This window comes from Poecilia reticulata, chromosome 5, assembly GCF_904066995.2.
Source record: "Poecilia reticulata chromosome 5, P_reticulata-male-v2, whole genome shotgun sequence".
NCBI classification, from domain to species: domain Eukaryota; kingdom Metazoa; phylum Chordata; class Actinopteri; order Cyprinodontiformes; family Poeciliidae; genus Poecilia; species Poecilia reticulata.
This window is the reverse complement of record NC_088834.1, coordinates 27,310,143-27,330,674: the sequence shown is the minus strand read 5'-3', so window position 1 is coordinate 27,330,674 and position 20,532 is coordinate 27,310,143. Positions and strand designations below refer to the sequence as shown.

Genomic DNA, 20,532 nt, shown 5'->3' with positions numbered 1-20,532 from the left:
GGTGTACAATCTATTCTCGTAAAAAATTACATCTAGAACTAACTGTCTATAATGCAGAAAAGTGGGTCCAGCCAAATTTGATTATGAGTATTGAAACTGATTCTGACATCATGGATTGGATTTGAAGTTGATGGAGGTCGTCCTCTGACAAATTCTTGAACTTTAAGTTTATAGTAGAGAATATGAGTAATCTCATATGATGCTAAAGAAATATCAATAGTGGTATTATTTTGATTATACATAATACAACTGTGCACAAATACAGAGATGTTGCTGCTAAAGAGAGTAATGCTAATGGCTCCAACACCTAAAACTGATCAAATCACTGGTAAAAACATTTTCTAAAACATTTCAGCATGAAATGTTTTTCCCCCCTCTTTGTTTCACTAAAATAGGAAACTAATTTTATTGTGTCATTTCTCACATACACACAAGCTGTCGGCTCTGCTCATCAATAATTAATGACGGTTAATAATGAGCACATAGCTCCTTCAATTACTGTTGTATGGAGCGATTTTGTCACTGGCTTTAGCAGCTTAGCAGAACATTTTGCAAAGTCCAATACACACAATACACTATGCTCCCTTGCCATCTCATTTTACATTCTTATAAAGAACAGCATGATAAAAATAATACTCTAAGTAATCAGTGCCATTTGTTTTACATCTTTTTTCTTTTTCTTTTTTACAGCGATTAAGCACTTCTTGTAATTGCCGAGCAGCTATTTGCATGTTTCCACTGGTATTTGGATGATTTATCTTTAGTGAGGAGTTCCAACTCATTGAGGTTGAAAGGCCTCCTTGCCATCACCTTAAGCTTTACCTCTTGGAAAGTATTGGCATCTTGGCAGATATTTAAATCCAAATATCAAGATTGGATCGGAACCCAAAAGTCCTGGCTTGGAGAATCTCTGGACATGTTCTAGTTTAAATGTTTTTATCTGGGATGGAAGGGGCTAGGAAACTATGTGGTTAGTTTAGTGGCAAGTTGCAAAGAGTGATGCAGGAAGAGAAAATAGGAGAGGGGTAGGATGGTGGTGTCAGTTCTGACAAAAGGCCCAGTCATGATGTGTTCTCACTGGAGAACAAAGAGCTCTGACAGAGTCCCTTGGTCTGCTCTGTTGACTATAAATACACACATGCGCGCGCGCGCGCACACACACACACACGCAACTTGACGTAAACGAGAATACACCCACACTGTGCATCATTCTTCAAGCTCTCTCTCCAAAAGAGAACATGAAAGAGAAGAGGAACAGCCACGCTAATTATCTCTGAATCTGAACAAAATGAACATCGCATTGTTCAATTGTTCTCTTAAGGTCCAGTCTTCATCACGACATCACAGAGTTACTGTCATACTTTCTTTTTATCTCCTTAAGTTACAACAAAGTCAGAGCATTTAATGAGCGTGTCATTTTGCCACTATGGATTACACAATGTCAAAATGTGCAGCACAGAGGATGTTTTGGTAGCTGAATGCACTCCTAATCTCTTCAGATTCTTGTTTTCAAGTTTCATTCACACACTTCCACTTGGCACTGCATTTCCGTTTCCAGCGACAACTGCGCAGCACTTTGGGTCTGAGCGGAGGTCCGCGGATTCCTTTCCAAGAGGGTTTCAGTCAGTCTACATTCGGATCGGGGTATTTACCCCTCCTCCACTGCGGCCTTGTGGTGCACCCCATGAGAGCCTGCAGAGAACACAGAGGTGTTCAAGAAAACCCAAACAGAGCTCCGATTGTCACTGCTGAGGGTTCAACACCCCCCTACGGACTCACTCCTAAGCATTTAAGACTGACAGAATGAGTATCCATCAATGGTGGTTCTGTAAATACGGAGCTGTTTACACTGGACAGGTTTATTCAGACGTTGGAGAGAAATCAGTCAGTTCAGAAACATTTGAGTCCTCAAGTGTCGTCGTCGTCCTCCTTGTCCTATTCAAATTTGCATGGGAAAGTCATTTACAATCTGTCCGAAGCAGCGTCCTTTGAAACGGCGGTTGACAGCTGTAACAAGTGAGCAAGCTGGTGGGCACTACAGCCTGCTGAGTGATGACTGTTTCTTATTGGCACTTATTGACCAGAATCAAAGCCCCTCTACAGTGTCGCAGCACAACTAACTGGATTACAGACACCATCAGGCGGCGCTCCCTCTTCCACCGACCCATCTACCTTATTAAGACCTCAGGGGTGGCCAGATGACCGCTGTGTGACACAGCGGAGGCGCAACGCCAGCAACAAATCAAATGTTTCCAAAAACAGATCACAACAAGCGCGGTGGATGGACTGCTATTGAGAAGAATTTTATTGACTCGCAATATTAAAGTTTGCCTCTAGTTCATAATCTGAGCAAACAACGGCAAAATTAGATCTCGTTCCGCATGGCTTAGGGGTTTTTCCGTTATCTGTTGTGTTTTAATTACATGACAATTTTTTAACCCCGACCCCCACCCCTCATTTCATCAAATTAGCACCTGCAATGGGAACTGTTCCTAATGACCCTGATTTAATGATGACTACAGAAAGCATGAGTTTCAGCTTTCCGTAAACAAATCCATTCCTGCTCGCTGAATAAATGACAGATGACTGAAATGAATCAAAACACAGACTGGAAGTGGACGAAGAGATGAGTTCTTCACAGGCGTCGTCTCATTGCTGGCATCAAGGTGAACCCATGATTTAAAATGTCAGCGTATAAATATTACTTTATATAACTTCTATGCTGTAAAGTGCTTTTAATGGAGACAGCAGACAGAATGGGGCAGTTTTCTTTGGCTAATGGCGCATAGCCAAGGCTGAACTTTAGGTAAAGATTACCGCCTTGGAGTTTTTAACATGCTTTGTGTTTGGGGGGTAGCCAGGTGAAAACATGACAGAGGTACAATTTGGACACCAATTTATACTTCAAATTACTATGAAAATGTTTATTTCTCATAGATAATTTATAAGCAACTATTTTAGGATATTAGTACTGACCTTTGGTGTGAAAAGCTAAAAATGTTCATCTTCTCAATCAAATTAAAGTTCCTGAGAAAATTAGAAAAATAAAAAGGAATTCAAGAAATTCACTCCTCCCACCAAGTCATACCAGGAAATCATAAGTTGATCAGAAAATTATTGTGATATCTCAGCAGAATTGATCCACATGTTCCTAAAGCAGAGACCAGTTAATGTTTGCTACTGTTGAAGATTAGAAAATAATGGATTGTTCTTCCTCTGTCTGAAAATCATACAGAGAGCAACACAAACTCCAAAATGCTACATATAACTATCAATATGTTCATAGTCAAATTACTTGTAATTAAACAGAAATACCATAAAATATTTTAACCTGGACTTTTATTACGAGTCTGCTGGCTGGACTCACACTCTCCATCTATTATGACAAATTTCATTTGCATTTTAACTCAAAGTCTTTGGTAGTAATCTCTCACTGCAGGCCTCACTACAGGAGCAGATAGCCTGACTGCTTAGCCAGGTAATATCAGCGTGTTACTATATAAAAAGCACAATGTAAAAAATAGCTTATATTCCAAGCAACAACCCATTTTTTTTTAGAGTTAGCTTTGACAAATAACTGAAATAGATTAATTTTAGTAGCTTTTGCAGCAGAATATTTTTCTCCCATTTCAAATAAAACTTTCTGGATCACGTTAAGACATTTTATTGATAATTTAGTTGTAAATCCTCTAATAAGGTGAAACCGTGGTATGTTTACTCAAGTTATCACACTTTCAGACTCGTACTAGCCCGTGTTTATTTCTTTACCTCCCCCCCCCCAGCTTGGACGAACCTCAACCACCAGAAATGGAGCACTACCAAAGGGTGGCAGAGTTCAGTGGGCGCAGTGGGAGTCATCTTCATCTAATGTTGAGCACACCCTTGGGACTTTGAGAGGCAACAACTCCTTCTGCATCTCTTAACTCCTCCCATTCTCCGTCCTCACCCCCCCTAAACTTCACTAGCTGCCTTTCTCCTGGCCCTTTTGTCAGCGGATTACCGACGGTTTAGAGATGCACAAACCGATCCCTGCCTCCTCTGTTGGAGCCACACAGGGGGTAAAGGCCGGAGCACACAGGGGAGACCCCCCACACAATGATCTGAATTACAGAGCCTATTCTGTGCATGCCACTTTGTATCCCCCCCACCTCCCCCCTCCATTTGCTTTGCTCAGAAATCACCACAGAGAGTTATTCAACAACTGTGGTTTTCCCAGCAGGAATCAACAGCTTCTTTGCCAAAAATCCAGATTTTCTGAATCCCTGCGAAGACATACTTCAGACTAACTCTTTGTCTTTTTGTTCCGTTTAAACACAAAACATGTGACTCCTTGTAATGAATCACAATGCAAACAGTGAACTACAGGAAGTCCGCCTCCCCACATGGGAACGAAAACCAAGTTCCAGGTGAAACCACAGTTTTTTTTTTAAATCTAACTGAACAAACTGAAGCCACAGTCGATGGCTTTCCTCGTCCCAGCTAGAGAACACATGCCGTCTCTCCTCTTCCACAGGTCCGTATCCGTCTCTCCCTCCCCTGTCTCTGGGACAGCTGCCCAGACATCTTATCTGTCTGTCCTGACCTGTGTTTGGCACCATCGGGGGAGCCTAAGTGGCCCATGAAGGGGGTCTCTGGCATGTTGCCCACTCGGTAATGACAGCAAAGCTGCCAGCAGCTAGCCTAACAGGTCTCTCATGTGGTGCTACAATATTGATATTGTATCAGATTGCAAAGGGCTTTGCAGCCTTTTAATGAGAGCTCAGATTGATCAAGCAGCAGTTACTCTCCCTGGCTGTCCCTGCAGATCTCACCTCCATCTAATCCGTTTCACTGACCGAGAATGAGCAAAAAAAATAAATAAATAAATCAAACCCCTTCACACAGAGAATCCAGACACAAGAACGCAGAAACTGTACAATAAAGCAGAAAATCAAATATTTATATTGTGAACAAAAATGTCAATTTTGCCCTGGGTGTTTTCTCACAAACTACAACGCTAATGACTTTTACGGATACTCCTGATTTTATCTTTCGGTCAATATGCAATAAAAGAATGCCATATATTTCTCAGCCATACTGAGGAAAAAAAAAACAGGCATCCTTTGTTGCAGTCACTATTTCTTGTTGTTGTTGCTAAACTGTTTTAATTAAAGTGGTTTACAAGCTAAAACAAAGCCCGGCTTTCAGCGGACCCGATTAGAAATGAGATTAATCTGATTTCCATAAAATTAGCAGCACAATTTAGCTCCTTTTCTAATCCTGTTGCAGAAAATGTGTTAACTGAATCCCTCAGAAACTGTTCAAATAATAAAAAGATGATAATAGTGATACCACTTAATTGGGTGCAAGAAACCGAATAGTGGAACAATTAAAAATCTAGCATTAGAAGAAAACAGAGCAACACAGCGATCAGAGTTTAAAAGATTGCACTGGCCCACCACCAACACAAGTTCTGCCCAATTTTCACACGGGACCCTCTGCTCTTTTAATATATATAAAAAACAAAATCTTGTGTGGCTTAAAAAGAGGGAAGTACGCTAAAAACTATTACAAAAATGCAACTATAAATGTATTCCTCCAGTGAGTAAGAGCTAGAAGATAAAACAATGATCAGCCATTCACAGGAGGCTGAAAGGTCCGGCTGCCTTAGCTAATCCCACAACTCTGAAGCTAAGAATAACCATCTTGTTCCACGTTGATCTGTTTTGAGCAGCAGCTTCTCATTTTTGGTTGTACTTTTTAGTTGTTTTTCTGTTACTTTTTGACACATTACAAACAGTTGGTGGTTATTTTGCTCTTCTTGTCATTTGGCATGTTTTCATAGTTTCAAACCAGAAACTTTGTACCCAAGTGGATTATTTTTATCCACTTTGACACAATTGGGATGCCTTTGGAGGGCGTTTGGTCGAGAGTAAACTTTACACCTTAAATGCACAACAATGCCAGTTTAGACTTTGAGCAACTTGGTATGTATGTATGATCACCAAGACTTTGAGCAACATTAAATCATGCTTGGCTGCAACTGTATCGATGGCAGCTCTACTTCTTCTATTCAGTGTTTGTTAGCTTCTTGGCGCAGCTCCGTTCTCCTGCTACTGGTAGCTAAAATCACGATGCCCTCACTGTGTATCCCTCTGAAAATTGGACCAATTTAAATAAAGAAATCAAGAAATTCCTCCATAGGTGATACCACGATAGAGAGCGTTAATTTTATAGCGTTAACACCGGTGCTGTAAGTGGTCCGATATGAAACGGGGGTGATAGAACAACACAGCACTTTTAAATTTCAATAATCAGAATGCAGAAATAGTTTCCGTTGTTTTAAAAGGTTTATGTCAGTCTGCCTTTTCCCCATCGATACGCTTCCCGACCTCCCTGCACCTTAGGGGCTTAAAAAAAAAAAGACGTTCACATTGCGCAAAACTCTGAAACAGGAGAAGCGGGACATAAAACGGAGAGACGAACTAGATGTGAATTATGACATGAAAACAGAATCCGACGCTGAACAGTGAACAAAATCAACACATGATGTGAAACACATCATGTGTTGATTAGGCGGCGCAGCAGGTGATGAAATTACTGATGGTCAATGAATGATAAAATAAATCTAGCAACAGGAAAGAAACAAAAGTGGACATAGCAATAAACCAAGAGAGGATAAAACTAATCAAATGCAAATGAATGAAGAACAAAATGCAAGAATAAACTAAGAAACTAAAGTAAATACAGAGGAATAAACTTGTATGGCAAGACCTTTTGAGCAATAATTAATACAGAGGACTGTATGGCAAGAATAAACAGACACTATTTCCACAGAAAAGGTAAAATAATATTGTTGAAGTGCCGTGGGTTTGTTGAGACACATCTAGTACCGAGTATAAATATATCTTTCAGACCATAAGAGTAAACATCACTTATTTATGTTTTTAATTAGATTTGATATATTTATTTCTTCAATATTATTTTTCATGTCAGTGTTAATGTCATGAGGCTGATGACTCCATGACACTTTCAATTTGACTCATTAGGATTTGATAAAGAACCAGATTTGTTCTTTGTAATTTCTGTCCAGTAAAACTATTAATCTATAATCAATAGACAGGTCCATATAAAGATATAATCCATGTTTCTGTCTCATATTTATATGGCATTAAAAGGATCAGGAACTTTTGTTTTTCCACTGAAAGCTCTGGTTTGCACAATAAATGCCATGTGGGTGAAGTTTTATGGATGGTACTCTGATGTCCCATTCTCCTGAAGGCAGCACAGAGCTGCACTACCAGAAACTGACAAACACTAAAGAGAAGAAGAGCTATGATTAATGTAGTTACAGTTCTATCCATATTTTAATGTTACAGAGCTCAGTTCAAAGTTTAAACTGGCATTGCTGTACATCTTTTATCTGGTCATTTTGTGCAAGATTTAACAACTAGAAAATGGCACAAAATAAGAATATTTTTTTCCACTCTGATTGGCTGCTGCAAGGCCTACCGATTTTAACTTGAACGTCCATTGCATTTTTTTGTAAGACACCTGTGAAAATAATTTCTATTCCCGTGACTTTTTTGTTCTCTGGGAAATTATTTTTGATGATAAATACAGAAACAAGCATAAAAATCAAAACATCTACAATAGTGATAGTAATATTAATGGTCAGTGCAAAGTAGAATGCAAATTCTTTGGTGGGGGCGTGAGGGACCTGGATAAAGGCTAGGGGGGCGCTGGCCCAAAAAAGGTTGAGAAACACTGGTTTAAGTGCATGAGCACAAAGGATTTTTTTTAGAAGTAGAAAAATGGAAGTAAGAGACAAGATATCTCTTCCTACTTGAAGTGACTTGGAGACATTACAGACTTTTCAGTTCAAGGAAAGCCTGCAATTAAAATTTCATCAAACACATACACACGCAAAAAAAACACGCTAAACAACTAAATCCTACATCCAGGAAAAGTATGTTGAACTAAAAGTTGCTCTTAACGTCACAAAAATTTTAACAGAGGTCATGCTTTCCTAAAGAACAAAAGAGGTTTTTCTTTCCTGCTTTTTTCCCCCCTGTGAGATCAGGTTGCAGAAAAAAAAGGGATGATAAAAGCAAATGGCAAACAGGCAGCTCATTCTAACACAAGCTGACAACCTTTCAGATGCACACCTGACAAACTCCACTCAGCCTCCAACACGAGTCTGTAAGGAAAAGTAAAACGTTGGGAGTTTATCCTGCAGCTTCGACGTGAAGATGTCAGCCGAGACGAGTGAGGATGCAGTGCGTCCACCAGCACTACCAGGCAGCCTCTGTAATGGATCCTAAACTTTGCATCCCTTATCTTCCATTTCACCTGCCTCCACAAGCTGCCATAAAAGCCACAGCAGAGGTCTTACAGACTCGAGTCTCTCCTATTAGCCCTCCATTAGACTCCTGTCAGAAAGGCAGCCAGCCGCCCCCCAACACTCCCCTCTCCCCCGACTCCTCCATCACCCGCCACTGTTGCGATGCGATCATGACCCCCTTTCAGACCTTGAAACGCCCCCCACTCCTCCGGATCTGCAGCAGGGAAGTAACAGGATGACGGTAAAAATGAAACCCTGCTCAGACTCGGAGGAGAGGACATTGTGATTGCTTGTCAGTAAAAAAGACTATTCCACGGCTGTGCAGGCAATCGGTCACACCAAGATGTGATGTGAAAACCTCAAACGCTGAATGCTGCATTACCACGGGTGGAAGGATATAAACTGTGGTCCTCTTTAAAGCGTTCCAGACGCCCGGGCGACGCCAAAATCCTGCTCGTTTTCCTTACCTCCGCTCTGTTTCGCCTCCTTAAAAATGAATAAACAGGGCCTCTGATCAAGTTCATAAACCTCGTGTGGTGCCAAAGCAATTCCCCAGACATGATAGGACCCTACCATCGCACGTCTTTGACTCCTGTCCCCACCGTGCAACTTTAAACCCTCTTACTGCACCCATCCATCAGCTCAGGGGGAACATAAAGCAGCAAACACAACGCGGAGATACAGCCAGCTTTTCAACCATGAAGGGATTAATGGGGACCTATATCCATTTACTGTGGATTGCAGGGAGCATGAAAGGTCAATCAGATTCATGAGAAAACGCTGTGGATGAATGTCTGCATTTAATGAACGCTGCGGAGAGCCAAGATCACTGTTACAATCTCCTGTGTGGAGCAGCAAAGCAATGAAAATAAATGGGCAGCGAAGCCGATTCATGATGCTCGGCAAACGACCAGTAAATCCCCAGGATAAGCAGACAGGAGAGGGAGCGTCTTCATCTCGGGGAGAAGGACACCGCTTCGCTGCCATCGTTTGGCCTCACGTGATGTTTTAGGAGACCGTTGGGAAGGAACGCCAATCGGGAGCTACTCCACCTTTCCTTCGATACATCACTTGATGTGTGATGTCATAATATCTGATGATGTGATGATACGATTTCATGTATGAAATCTGATATTCATATTTTTAATTTATCGAGCCTGCAAACTGTCATTACTGTTCTGTTCTCAGTGTTGTCGGCTCTGGTTGCTTTTAAGGCGCTCAATAAATAAACTTTGACCTGACTTAGGGTCAACATTAACGCATGTGATTAATCTAAAGAGCTTAATGTGTTAATATTACACATTAAGCTTAATTGCATCACCTATTTTGACCTAAAAGACTCTCCTGCAGAAGAGATACACGGTCATATGTATGACACGGTCATACATATGAGCACTGGAAATTAGTTGAGAGAGTAAAAAGGTTGTTTTGAGGAAATTTAGCGAATGCTTCTTTCAGACCCTTTTACCCCATCAGACTGCTTAAGTTAGATGAGCAGTTATGCAAGTGGACATAAAGGATTGTTTTCACACACGCACATTTTCGTCGCAGCCCGGCGCTTCCTTACAAACGGAGAGCCGACTTCCCAGCTCGCTGATGGAAGCCGACACCCAACAGAAGAATGAGCCGCCTCTGTGTCGTCACCGTAAAGCCCGGCTGAAGTGCCGAGCGGCCTCACAGTGTGTGGCGCCGCAGGTTGGCACACTCACAGGGGTCTTTATTGGGGTGCCGTCCTAAGCTCCAGGCAGCGTGCCCGGTGTTGACAAAGCCTGGTATCGCCTGCTGTCAGCCCATTCTGTGTGCGCCCGGCGGAAAGAATCAATTAGGCCCAGCTCACAACAGAGCACTTTAATATTTAACTTTTAATCGGCGGGCAGACGGCAGGACGGATCATGAAAGCAGGGCTGGCAGAGTCCGTTTTACTGATGTGGAAAATGAGGGTCAGAAAAATGCTTTGGGGTACGACGGGGGGTGCATATCCTGTACCCCATTCGACGGCTTTCATGATCGTAAAAAAAAGTCCCTCGAGATGTGAAAGGAAAATAAACTTTCATCGCAGCACAAGATACTAAAAGCCTTACGTAACCCACTGCAAGGAGCGGGGAAGGGGTGTCACAAGTTCGTACCGAAAGAGGCACATCGCTCTGCAGAGGACAGTGGTTTGAGAGACGAGAGCTGAGCTGAACTTTGAAGACTCGGGTGTTTAATCCCAGACTGCTGAAGGCTCTGCGTGTCAACAAAAGGATGAGGCAGAGAGAGAGAGAGAAAGGGGGGGGAGGGGGGGCGAGGTGAACACTGTCCTCACATAGAGGGGGGTTTTGAAGTGGAGATCAGTCCTCAAAGAGAATATCTTACCAAAGGCCCGTCATTTACCTGTCGGCTCCTGCCAGTGTCACAGACGAGCGACGGAAAAAAATCAAAGTTCAGCTCCATTGAATATTCTGTCATGAAAAGTTTCTCGGCTGAGCCTATATATTCTAAAACTATCACAAAGAAGGTCGTCTGTTCATGCGAGGGGGATCTGATTAGAGCTTCACGTCCTGCTGATGTTGAGGTACTAATGAGTCGCAGCTGTAAGTCGTAGCTTCTGCTGCGACTTACAGCTGTTCACACAGGATGGCTCTGATCTCGGCAAAATGCACCTGTACGTTACAGGATGCCGGCAGCCCTCCACTGCATCAATTAGACTACAGTGTCTACTGTAAACACATGGAGGCAGATTAATGCTATGGGCTCTCTTAACTTTGCAACAAAAAAAATAAAATCCTGGAACTACAATAAAGTTTATGGAGTTTTTTGAACTTTGGTAAAGCAGCGTGATGCACGAGTCTGTTTCTGAGGTGATGAATCTGTTCGCCTGCAGTAAATAAAGTGTTGACAGTTACTGCGGCGGATAGCTTTGTGTTTTATTTCCTCTGGGATCTGTAAACTCCACGATAACAGCAGCCGTAATCAGAATCTGACATATTTCTCTGCAGCTGGAGGAACGATGCCCACGGAGGTGTAAAAGACGAACATCCCGATTCGCTTTGGAAAGACACGAGCGTCGCGCAATTAAACTTTTGTGATTCCGTAATTTGGTTTTAGTGTTAAGATAGAAAAACACCAACTAGTAGGAAGGGGGCAATCAGTATGAAGATACATCTCAGAGGAAAAACTCACAAAAAAGCCGAGCAAAACTATTCATGATACTTGACCCTTTACATATTTGTCACATTATAATAACCAACTTTAATTTATGAGATTTTATGTGACAGGCCAACACAAACTAGTCCAGAGAAGCAGGAAGTCCTTCTAAGTTCAGAAAAATACATCTGGTCTTTAAAGCTGTGGTACGTAACTTTTATTAAAAAAACAAGAGTTTTTTTTTTTTTTTACATATTTGTTACCACTATGTCATGACAGAATAATATGAGAGATGATCTGAAACATTTAACTCATCTACAGAAATACACAGCTCCAAGAAGCAATCAAAGCCAGGGGGAGGATGTCAGTGCTGTTAATCAACCTCACGTATGCGCTACTCACACCTTCCCTTTTGCTCTCTGAACTCTACAGCTTCCTCCCAACAGCAGAGTCTATCCTGAATGCTAAAGATACTTAGCATAGTCTATAAATAGTGTGTAGTGTGTACACGGTGGTGATTGACAGCAGTAAAATGCCCCTCTTGGCTCTGATTGGCTGTTTTTCCCCAGGAGCGATGCTTTTATTTAGACAGCAATAGTAACTCAGGGAGGAGTTTGATCATTTCACAGATTATCCATCTCATACCAAACTGTCACAGTTTGAGCAAATACGTAAAAAACATATTTTTGTAAAAGTAGATTTAAATCTCCTTAGAGGTTTGTTAGAGAGCTTCAGAAATCAAATTGCATTGTGAAGAGCAACCACTAGACAAGCCTGGAGAAGTTTAAAGTATAGTCAGGTTGTAAAACAATACCTCAACGTAAATAAATACTAGCATGAGGATTGTGGAATCAGTTATTTGACAAATAAAATACATTTAGCACAGCTGCTGGCTTACGAAGAACCTGGTCATCAAGCTAAACTGACTTGATCAGAGAAGCAGCCAAGAGGTCTGCCCCAAGTCTGAAGGAGATGAAGAGATACAACATTTGGGCTCACAAAACAAGTGCAAAATTTTTTAGGGCTGCCGGCATCCTGTAACCAACTCTGTACATCACCCTACACACCACCCTCCTGCCTAAACATGGTGGTGGCAGCATCATGCTGTGGACACAGAGTTAATAAAGGAGATGGATGGAGCTAAATACAAGATAGCTCACGAAGAAAACCATTTCAGGCTGTAAAATCCCTAAAACTAAGACACCAGAACTATAACCCTAACCCTACATTAAACCTTGAGAATGACCTCAAAGTAACCCTTATTTACTGAGCAAAACTAACTAAATATCCTCAAACACCTCGTCTAACTGATGAAAGATTATTAAAGATGCTTTTCTTCAGCTGGAACCAAAGCTGGTCACAGTTGAATAACATTCCTCAGCCGATCAGAACACTTGCTCCAGTCCAAAAGTTATATTTTCACCTACATTTCATACATGTTTATTTTTCGTCTCACGAAAACGCCAAGATATGACTTGGGCAATCATGCCATGAGGCTAACGATTTGCAAGAAGGACAAATAACCATGAATCGTAATCCTTCAAATAAAACACAGTGAAGCTTGTCGCTTTAATGAGACGAGTTGGGAAAAAGTTTAAGCTGCGGGAAATATGTTTCCAAGGCTCTCTGTCTGTGACAGCGAGGAAGGAGTGGTTTCAATCAATCTGTGAGTAGGTGGTGAACAGCCTTACCTTCTTTTCTAAACAAGCTCCTTTAGATGTTCTTCTCTCCTACAGAAATCAGCCTCAGACTGCCAAGTTCTGCAAGCAAACACAAAGTGAATGAATTCTTGGCAAGCGCGAGGCTTCAACACAGGAGTCCAAATGACTCGCATATCTTTGCCTTTCCAGCTTGTTTTCAGAAATCCTTTTAAATAAAAAAAAAAAACATTTTCCCATTCTGATTCACTCAGACTTAATCTACACTCGTCCGTCTCTGCCGTAGCAGTTTTTCATAATCCCGATGCCCCTCCCGTACCTTGCACTTTACACAAAGACGATACTAAATCTGGTAAAGCACTCCAGAAAACACACACACACACACACACATTACAGGAGAGGACGGTAGAAATACAAATGATATTCACGACGGATAATTTCATATTTTACTCCTACTGATGCCTGAGGAAACAGGAAATAGTTCTGGGGAAGCTTTAATTAGACCTACGCCAGGAACAAGAGATAAAAATGGTCTCTGTTTTTTAATATTTAATATTGCCATCATCTGTGTAAAAACTACCACAAGCAGACAGGTGAGTTATGTGCTGTTTTTTTTTTTTTTTTGTAGGATATTATTCCAGGACAATAGCAATAATGTTAAAAATACATTCGAGGTTTTAACACCATGTAGAAGCTGGATCACTATCCAGGCAGACAACGTGAAATCCTTTTATTGCTTTTAGCTAGGTGTCAGAAGCAGCCGAGGTACAAAAAAAAAAAGCTGTTTTCTCTCAGCTCTTTCCATCAGGCTGCCATCTCACAGCATCACTGTGTCTACAAGAGCCTGTATTTGTAATCTTGTAAAGTATGAGGCCTTGTTTTTCATCGCCTGTCAGTGAAGGCACGTTCACAAGAATGGAGCCTGCGTCTTGCGCTCGTGTAGATTGGACAGGTGTCAGTGTCCGGCTCGTGAGCGTCTCGGCTGAGTCGAGCAGACGGCTCGTAGCCTGGCGAGGCGAGGCGCACACATCCATGTCTGCTACTCACTGCAACGGCTAAGAATAGCAGAGGACTTTATAAAGCCGTGGTCGTCTCACTGCCGAAGCATGTCAACGACCCCCAGCTGTTCTCTGAGCTAAACTGAAAAACATTTTTGGACGTCAGAAAGCTGGTGGTTGAGACCAGAGGTTCCCCTAAACAGCATTAGCTTCCGGGTAAGGACGCCCTTTACAAACAGTGCTATGAAATATGTAAAGAATCGTTCACTTATAAGAAGTTTTTTCCTCCTCACTATTCTATAATTATTACTTTCGTTTAGCAGAAATGATGCTTTAAAGTCTCCGATTTTAGTTGGCAATGAGTTCTGGGGAGCAAAGCAGCTTGATAAATATGACTTTCAGCCTGTCAGAAAGATGAGCATGTCAAATAACATTTCAATACTTTATTTTAACTAGGGCTGTAACGACTTCTCGAATGATTCCAGTACCTCGATTATTAAAAATTCCTCGAGGAAAATTGATCTGCCTTGTAGCCTCGTAAAATTATGTTTTATTATTTAGCGCACCGTGTTCTGGACGGGTCGTTATTTGTGTTGGGCAGCGCGCTCACTGTCGCCTATGAATTGTTGCTATGTGCTAGCAGCATAACAGCAAAAGTCTCCGGGTTTGTGTCGTTTCTTAGGGGGACCAAAAGGGTTGTTTTTTTAATTGACTGACGTGACGCTTGGAGTACGACGGCTTTTCTCCTCCCGGAACTGCACGTTGACATTTTCAAAGCAAACGGTGAGAAGTGTGTTGCCGGTGAATGTGATGAGAAAGAGACGGAGATATTTCCAAGTACTCGATTATTGTAAAAATAATCGAAGGAGTACTCGCTATTCTTTTACAACTTATATTTTATAACCATGATTGAAAAACAGATGTGATTTTCTGATTAAAAAGTCCCCACTTTGAAAAACACTAGTCTAGACAAGGGGTGTCCACAATGTCCAGCGGCCATTTGTGGTGATTTTGTCCGTTCTCTCCCCCAATAGAAGTTTAACAACAATGTAAATTTGGCCCTACAGTAGGTCACTGAGGCAGACAGAGAAATTAAAAATGTTAGGATGGCAAAATTTTTCAAACAGAATCCTTTAGACACCTTATCTACCTTGCTTTCTGCATCAACTATTAACAGTATATAGGACCATAAGCAGCCAGGGACTTTTACTAAAAAGCAGGCTTGGACATAACCTTTCATTAAACTTGACTAAAAATAATAAGAGTGACTCATACTCATAAGCTTTCAAAGCCCCAAAACTGGGCAAAAACCTTTTTATGTCTCAGATTAAGAATTAGAGATTCTCAACAATCACATTGTTGCATGTTTAAATCACTCTAGGTAAAACAAGAAAAAAAAATGGCAGAATATTTAGGTTTGAATTTTTAATTTTTTAAAATATTTAGATTAATTTCATCTTAAAAGTTTGGACACTTGTGCTGGGGTGACGCAGGGGTTAAGCACAATCCACATATGTAGGCCTCAGTCCTCAACGTGGCCATCGTAGGCTCGATTCCCGGCCTGGCGACCTATGCTGCATGTCTTCCCCCTCTCTCATTATCCACTTTCATGTCAACTAACTATCAAATAAAGGCCACAAGAGCCGATAAAACCTTTTTAAAAAAAGTTTGGACACTTCTGCTCTAGACAATGTGCCTCGTCATATGGACGCATTTGTCACGTCACAACCACAAATTTTCCTACCTCTCCACCATTATGTCCCTCTTAGTAAAACACATCGGTTGTGGTTTTAACCAGACGATATGTGAAAAATTTGAAGGCGCATGAATACTTTTGCGAGAAGTTTAAGTCCGCCAGAAAATTCAAAAAGGGAAGTTGAAAAGTAAGTGACATTGATATTTAAAACAAGGACACATGAGGAGCAAGTTCTTTAGTCATCACGAAGAAGCAAAGCCGCAGAGACAAAATTGGTTCCGACAGCTTTTTCACAAGGCCAAAAATTGACACCCACATGCTTGCTGCATTCAGCAGACACAGCAGGCTGCAAATGACTTACTTTTCTTTTTCACCCAATAAAATAGAAGAATGACAGATTTAATATAAATAAGCGAAGAGGAGAAAGGAGGGAGGGAGGGAAGGAGGGGGACCGGTACAGGCTGCGGGTGACAAGCCGCTGTGACGAGCGTAGCAACCGGGGGGGGAAAAATGCGACACCTGGCCTTGTCCTTGATGTGAATAAGAGGATGATGCATCAAAAAGTGACAGAGCAGAAAGATGGTTATTACCCTGCCAAAGAGCAAGGGAAAATAGGGAGCAAAAGTAGAAAGTGACTATTTTTAGCAGTAGAGTAAAAATACACCAGCGCTTTACTTGATATTCCTTTTCATCAGAACATTTTGTCATTCCAATATTTTCTCCAAAACCGAATTCTGAACGCTGATTTCGGGACGACTGGATCGACTCGCTGGAATCAGCCGTGCAAGCTGATGCTCTTCTTGACTGAGATAAGTAGCAGCAGGTCCTGCGCTCAGGTCGATCCTGTTGAAAGTTTGATCAAAGGAGTAAGTAAGCAGCAGCCCGAGGCTCTGTTTTCCTTCTCCGAGACAGAGAGAAGGCCGATTGATTACACTGGACTGGAACCTTTGCTTTTGCCTTTATCGATCCCTTATCTCCAGCCCTGTCTCCTCACCAATTAAGAGTTCACTAAAAAGCAACTCTTAATTATTTCCTCTTCACTGCCAAAAGTCTCTGCTGTGTTTACTTCTTCTGTTGTCTTTAATTCGGCACGTCTCAACTTGCGGTCGCAATTGTCACCGAACGTTAAGAACTACATCGATCTCGTGATATTGCAGGGTGTTGAGAGGTGCAAGAAAAGCTCCCCTTTTTTTAAAAGATAAAACTCGCTGCACACGGTTTAAAAATCACAGCGTAGACAGACCCGGCTGTTTACCCTGCAGCCAGATATCTGAAGGGATCAGAACAAACGGAGGTATTTTGGACGCAGAAATCGGGGATGTGTCTGAGTGTCAGGCGAGGAAGATCAAAAGATTCATTAGATGAGAATTAGATCAAACACGGTGAAGTTGTGCGGATGCACAGAGGAGGTGTAAGAGCGAGCTTGGTCGACATGAGAGGAATAGAAATCCAGGCTGCGGAGCCAGAAAGCCGACTGACTAGGCGCGGCTTTAATTGCTCAGAACATCCACGTCCAAGGAATCTGCCTACATCGTCGTCTTTTTTCCCCCAGAACCGTTGGCGTGTTATCCTCTAATCTGGCCACGTTCTGGGCGAAACTTTTATTTAAGCTGTTCACACTCAGAAATTTCAGCCCTCCCTCCACCCCAAGTTTCCACCCTTATGTTTAAACTTGTAATCCCATTGCATTGGTAGAGTGAGAAAAATCCAATTTCAGATAGCTGTAGGACCATAAATAATATTAGGCACAGCGGCGGCCGCACCACCCCAAGGGAGAGAGAACAGGCTGTTGTTGTGAAGCAAAGAGAAGATGGAACACCATTTTTGGGGAGAAAAAAAAAGAGAAAAGGGGGGAAAAAAAAGATTAATAGAACACAAAATTTGAGTAGGCTGAGTTGGATGTTGGACATATCAGTGGCGAAGCAAAGAACAGGTAAGTTTGAGATAATTTGAGGCGAAGCAGAACCAAACAAGGAGAAGCAGCATTCGGCTTCTATGCTCCAACGATCTGGAACAAACTGCAGCTGAAACACTGAGCTCCTTAAAATCCAGACTAAAAACTCACCTGCTTAGTCGCTTTTGAAGCATTTACTAATTTAACGATGGTACTTGACTAAATGTAATGTTTCCATTGTTGATTCTATGTAAAACACTTTGAAATGCCTTGTTGCTGAAATGTGCTATACAAATAAAATTTGATTGATTGACTCAACTGAAATGAAAAACTAGCTATAAGCTAACTGAAGTAGTCATGTCATGAATGTCGTCCTCTTTACGACTGCGACACAAACTCTTCTTCACTCTAGCCCAGGGATGTCAAAGTCAAATACTCAGAGGGCCAAAAAAACAAATTTGCTACAAGCCGAGGGCCGGACTGGTTTAATGTTTATTAAAACATATTGAAATGATTGCACATAGCCTATTGAACCAAGACCTAACAGAGTGTATTATTTAACGATTAAATGAATAAAGCAATATTTTGTTATGGCTCTGTCAGTAACTTCAAGGGAAAACATTTTTCAAGAGGCAAACAGCAACAAATTTAATTGTTTTTAAAAACAAAATATGTTTCTTAATATCAAGATAAATGCATAAATCAAAGTACATGCATTATAAACTGAAAATGCATTACTGTGCTGCTCTATGATCCTACCGATCACTGCTTTCAAATAGTAAAGTAAAAAAATAAATCAAATCAGTTGTATTCTTTCTCATGGCTCTTATCTGCAATTTTACCTGAATCCATTCAACTGAAAAATAAATAAAATAAAATAAAATAAAATACAAAAATATATGGCACACAGACAAAACAATACTTCATTCAAAGAAAAATCACGTCTTGTAGAAACAAATGTAAAAATTTAACTGAAACTTATAAACTGAAAATACGTTACTGCTCTGTGATGCTCACTTGTCTGAGGCTGAGCCTGATACTTGGAGGTGTCTCATCTTTTGTACAAGTTCATCAATGTTCGGGGTGAGGCTCTGAGCTGATGAATAATGAAGCCGTGTGGGCGCGCTGTAGTCACTTCGCGGGCTACCGTTGCATTATGGGAAATGTAGTGTTTGCAGGCAAAACACGAGCGGGCGGCTCTGGCTTGCGGGCCGGTTCTCATAGTAATTAAATATCATTCAGGGGGCCATAGATAATTGATTTGCGGGCCGGATGTGGCCCGCGGGCCTTGACTTTGACATATGTGCTCTAGCCAGATAAATGACACAAAAAATAGGTAGCCAAAACTAAATGAGTTTGACGCCCCTGCATTAAGGCTTGTAAATATAAAGTTTTTTGAATGAGCAGAACTGTACAAGACGGGTAACTTCCTGAAAAAGTAACACCAACATTTCAGGAGTAAATAGTCAGTGTTAGTATTTGTCAACTAAAGCTAAAGTACAGGTCCCGTCTTCAATCTAATGGAAAATCTGTGCATACAGCTGGAAATTATGGTGAAGGTGTGACTCTCTTTGCCCAAGAAAAATGTCAAACATGCAAAAAGTTGGTAAGTAGCCAATAGAGGGCTTTGAATACTTTAAAAGCAATAAAACGTTTTCCACTGAGATGGAGAGTATACCTTAGATATCCGACCCGTATCCTACCTACTTCTTGATTGAACTGAAGTCACTTTAAATCTAGATCTGCCAGAGTTAGGAAACGTTTCTGGCTGAAATTGCATTCCATTTTTATTTGTTTATATATTGGGATGTGTTTAATATAATCCATTCATGTCTATTGAGCTACGAGAATGTGTTTTACAGGAATGAAGTCAGCAGTTGTTATTCATAATAAAGTCGGGAAGGTGGATTTTTGTTTCCAGCATACAAAGCGTTTAGAGGCACGAAGCAATCAGAGCCAGTAGGACTTTTGAAATGAACGGAGTCATTTATTTGCTGAGGATAGCATATATTGAGCATTAATGTTTCTACGAGTCGAGTTTACACAGACGTAAATGTCCTCTTGTTAGGCAAACGTCCGCGGGTTCGTACCGGTGGCATTTCAAATTTGCTTTTTTTCCAGGTGCTCTATTGAGAAATTGGGTTGCATCCGCGACCAAATTGGCTGCAGCGAGCCCTGTCGTACTTAACCTCATGTTGAGTTGCCATGACGAGCGACAGCATAATGAAATGGATAACGCGAAGGTTTTAGTGGGTTTCATTTTAAATTCTTCCGCCTCTCTGTCTCTATTTCCAGCCAGCAATCTCTCTGCAGCTGTTTAAGTTGCCTTTTTCCCGTTTTATCAATTTTACATTTGACCTTTTTCGAAGCCAACACAGGCCAAAAGTGCCTTTTTGAAGAGTAAATTACAGCAGAGAAAAAAGCTATTTTGAGTTGTTTTGGGTCAGAGTGTCTTACCCTCTTCCAATGAGTCCTGCAGTCCTAGATTCATTTAATTGTGACTTTAATGGCCCACTTAGTCTACTGCTATCCGAGTGCACTCATTGATTGCCTGCCGAAATTCAGGAGAGTGGGGTGTGTCTGTTTGTTTTGCCTCGCTAATGGACACCATCTCAGCATGCACCTCAGCCGAAAGCGAGCGGCAGAGCAAACACAGAGATGAAAAGAAACATTTCCAGAGAAGAAAGAAAGGAATATAAAACGGTCTTAAAAAAAAAAAAAAAATCAATGAATCATATTTTTGTCAGCAACTCGGGAGGAGTGAAAGATGAGGACGATTCTTAAGGTAACAATCAAACCAGGCCCGATAGAGCCTTGCTCATCAGACAGACAATCTG

General features: G+C 41.3%; 1 protein-coding gene across 5 annotated transcripts in view; it reads right to left on the bottom strand.

Annotated features, from left to right (window-relative positions):
* sulf2a (sulfatase 2a) overlaps positions 1 to 20,532 on the bottom strand; it is a 71,706-nt gene that overhangs the window by 30,363 nt on the left and 20,811 nt on the right. For 4 of the 5 annotated variants that reach the window (XM_008410556.3, XM_081607387.1, XM_008410555.3 and 1 more), the window contains exon 2: positions 13,141 to 13,209. The exons of the other annotated variant lie outside the window; for it this stretch is intronic. The gene's annotated coding sequence lies outside the window, so the exon portion shown is untranslated. The remainder of the gene's footprint in view (positions 1 to 13,140; positions 13,210 to 20,532) is intronic. 5 annotated transcript variants of the gene reach the window in all.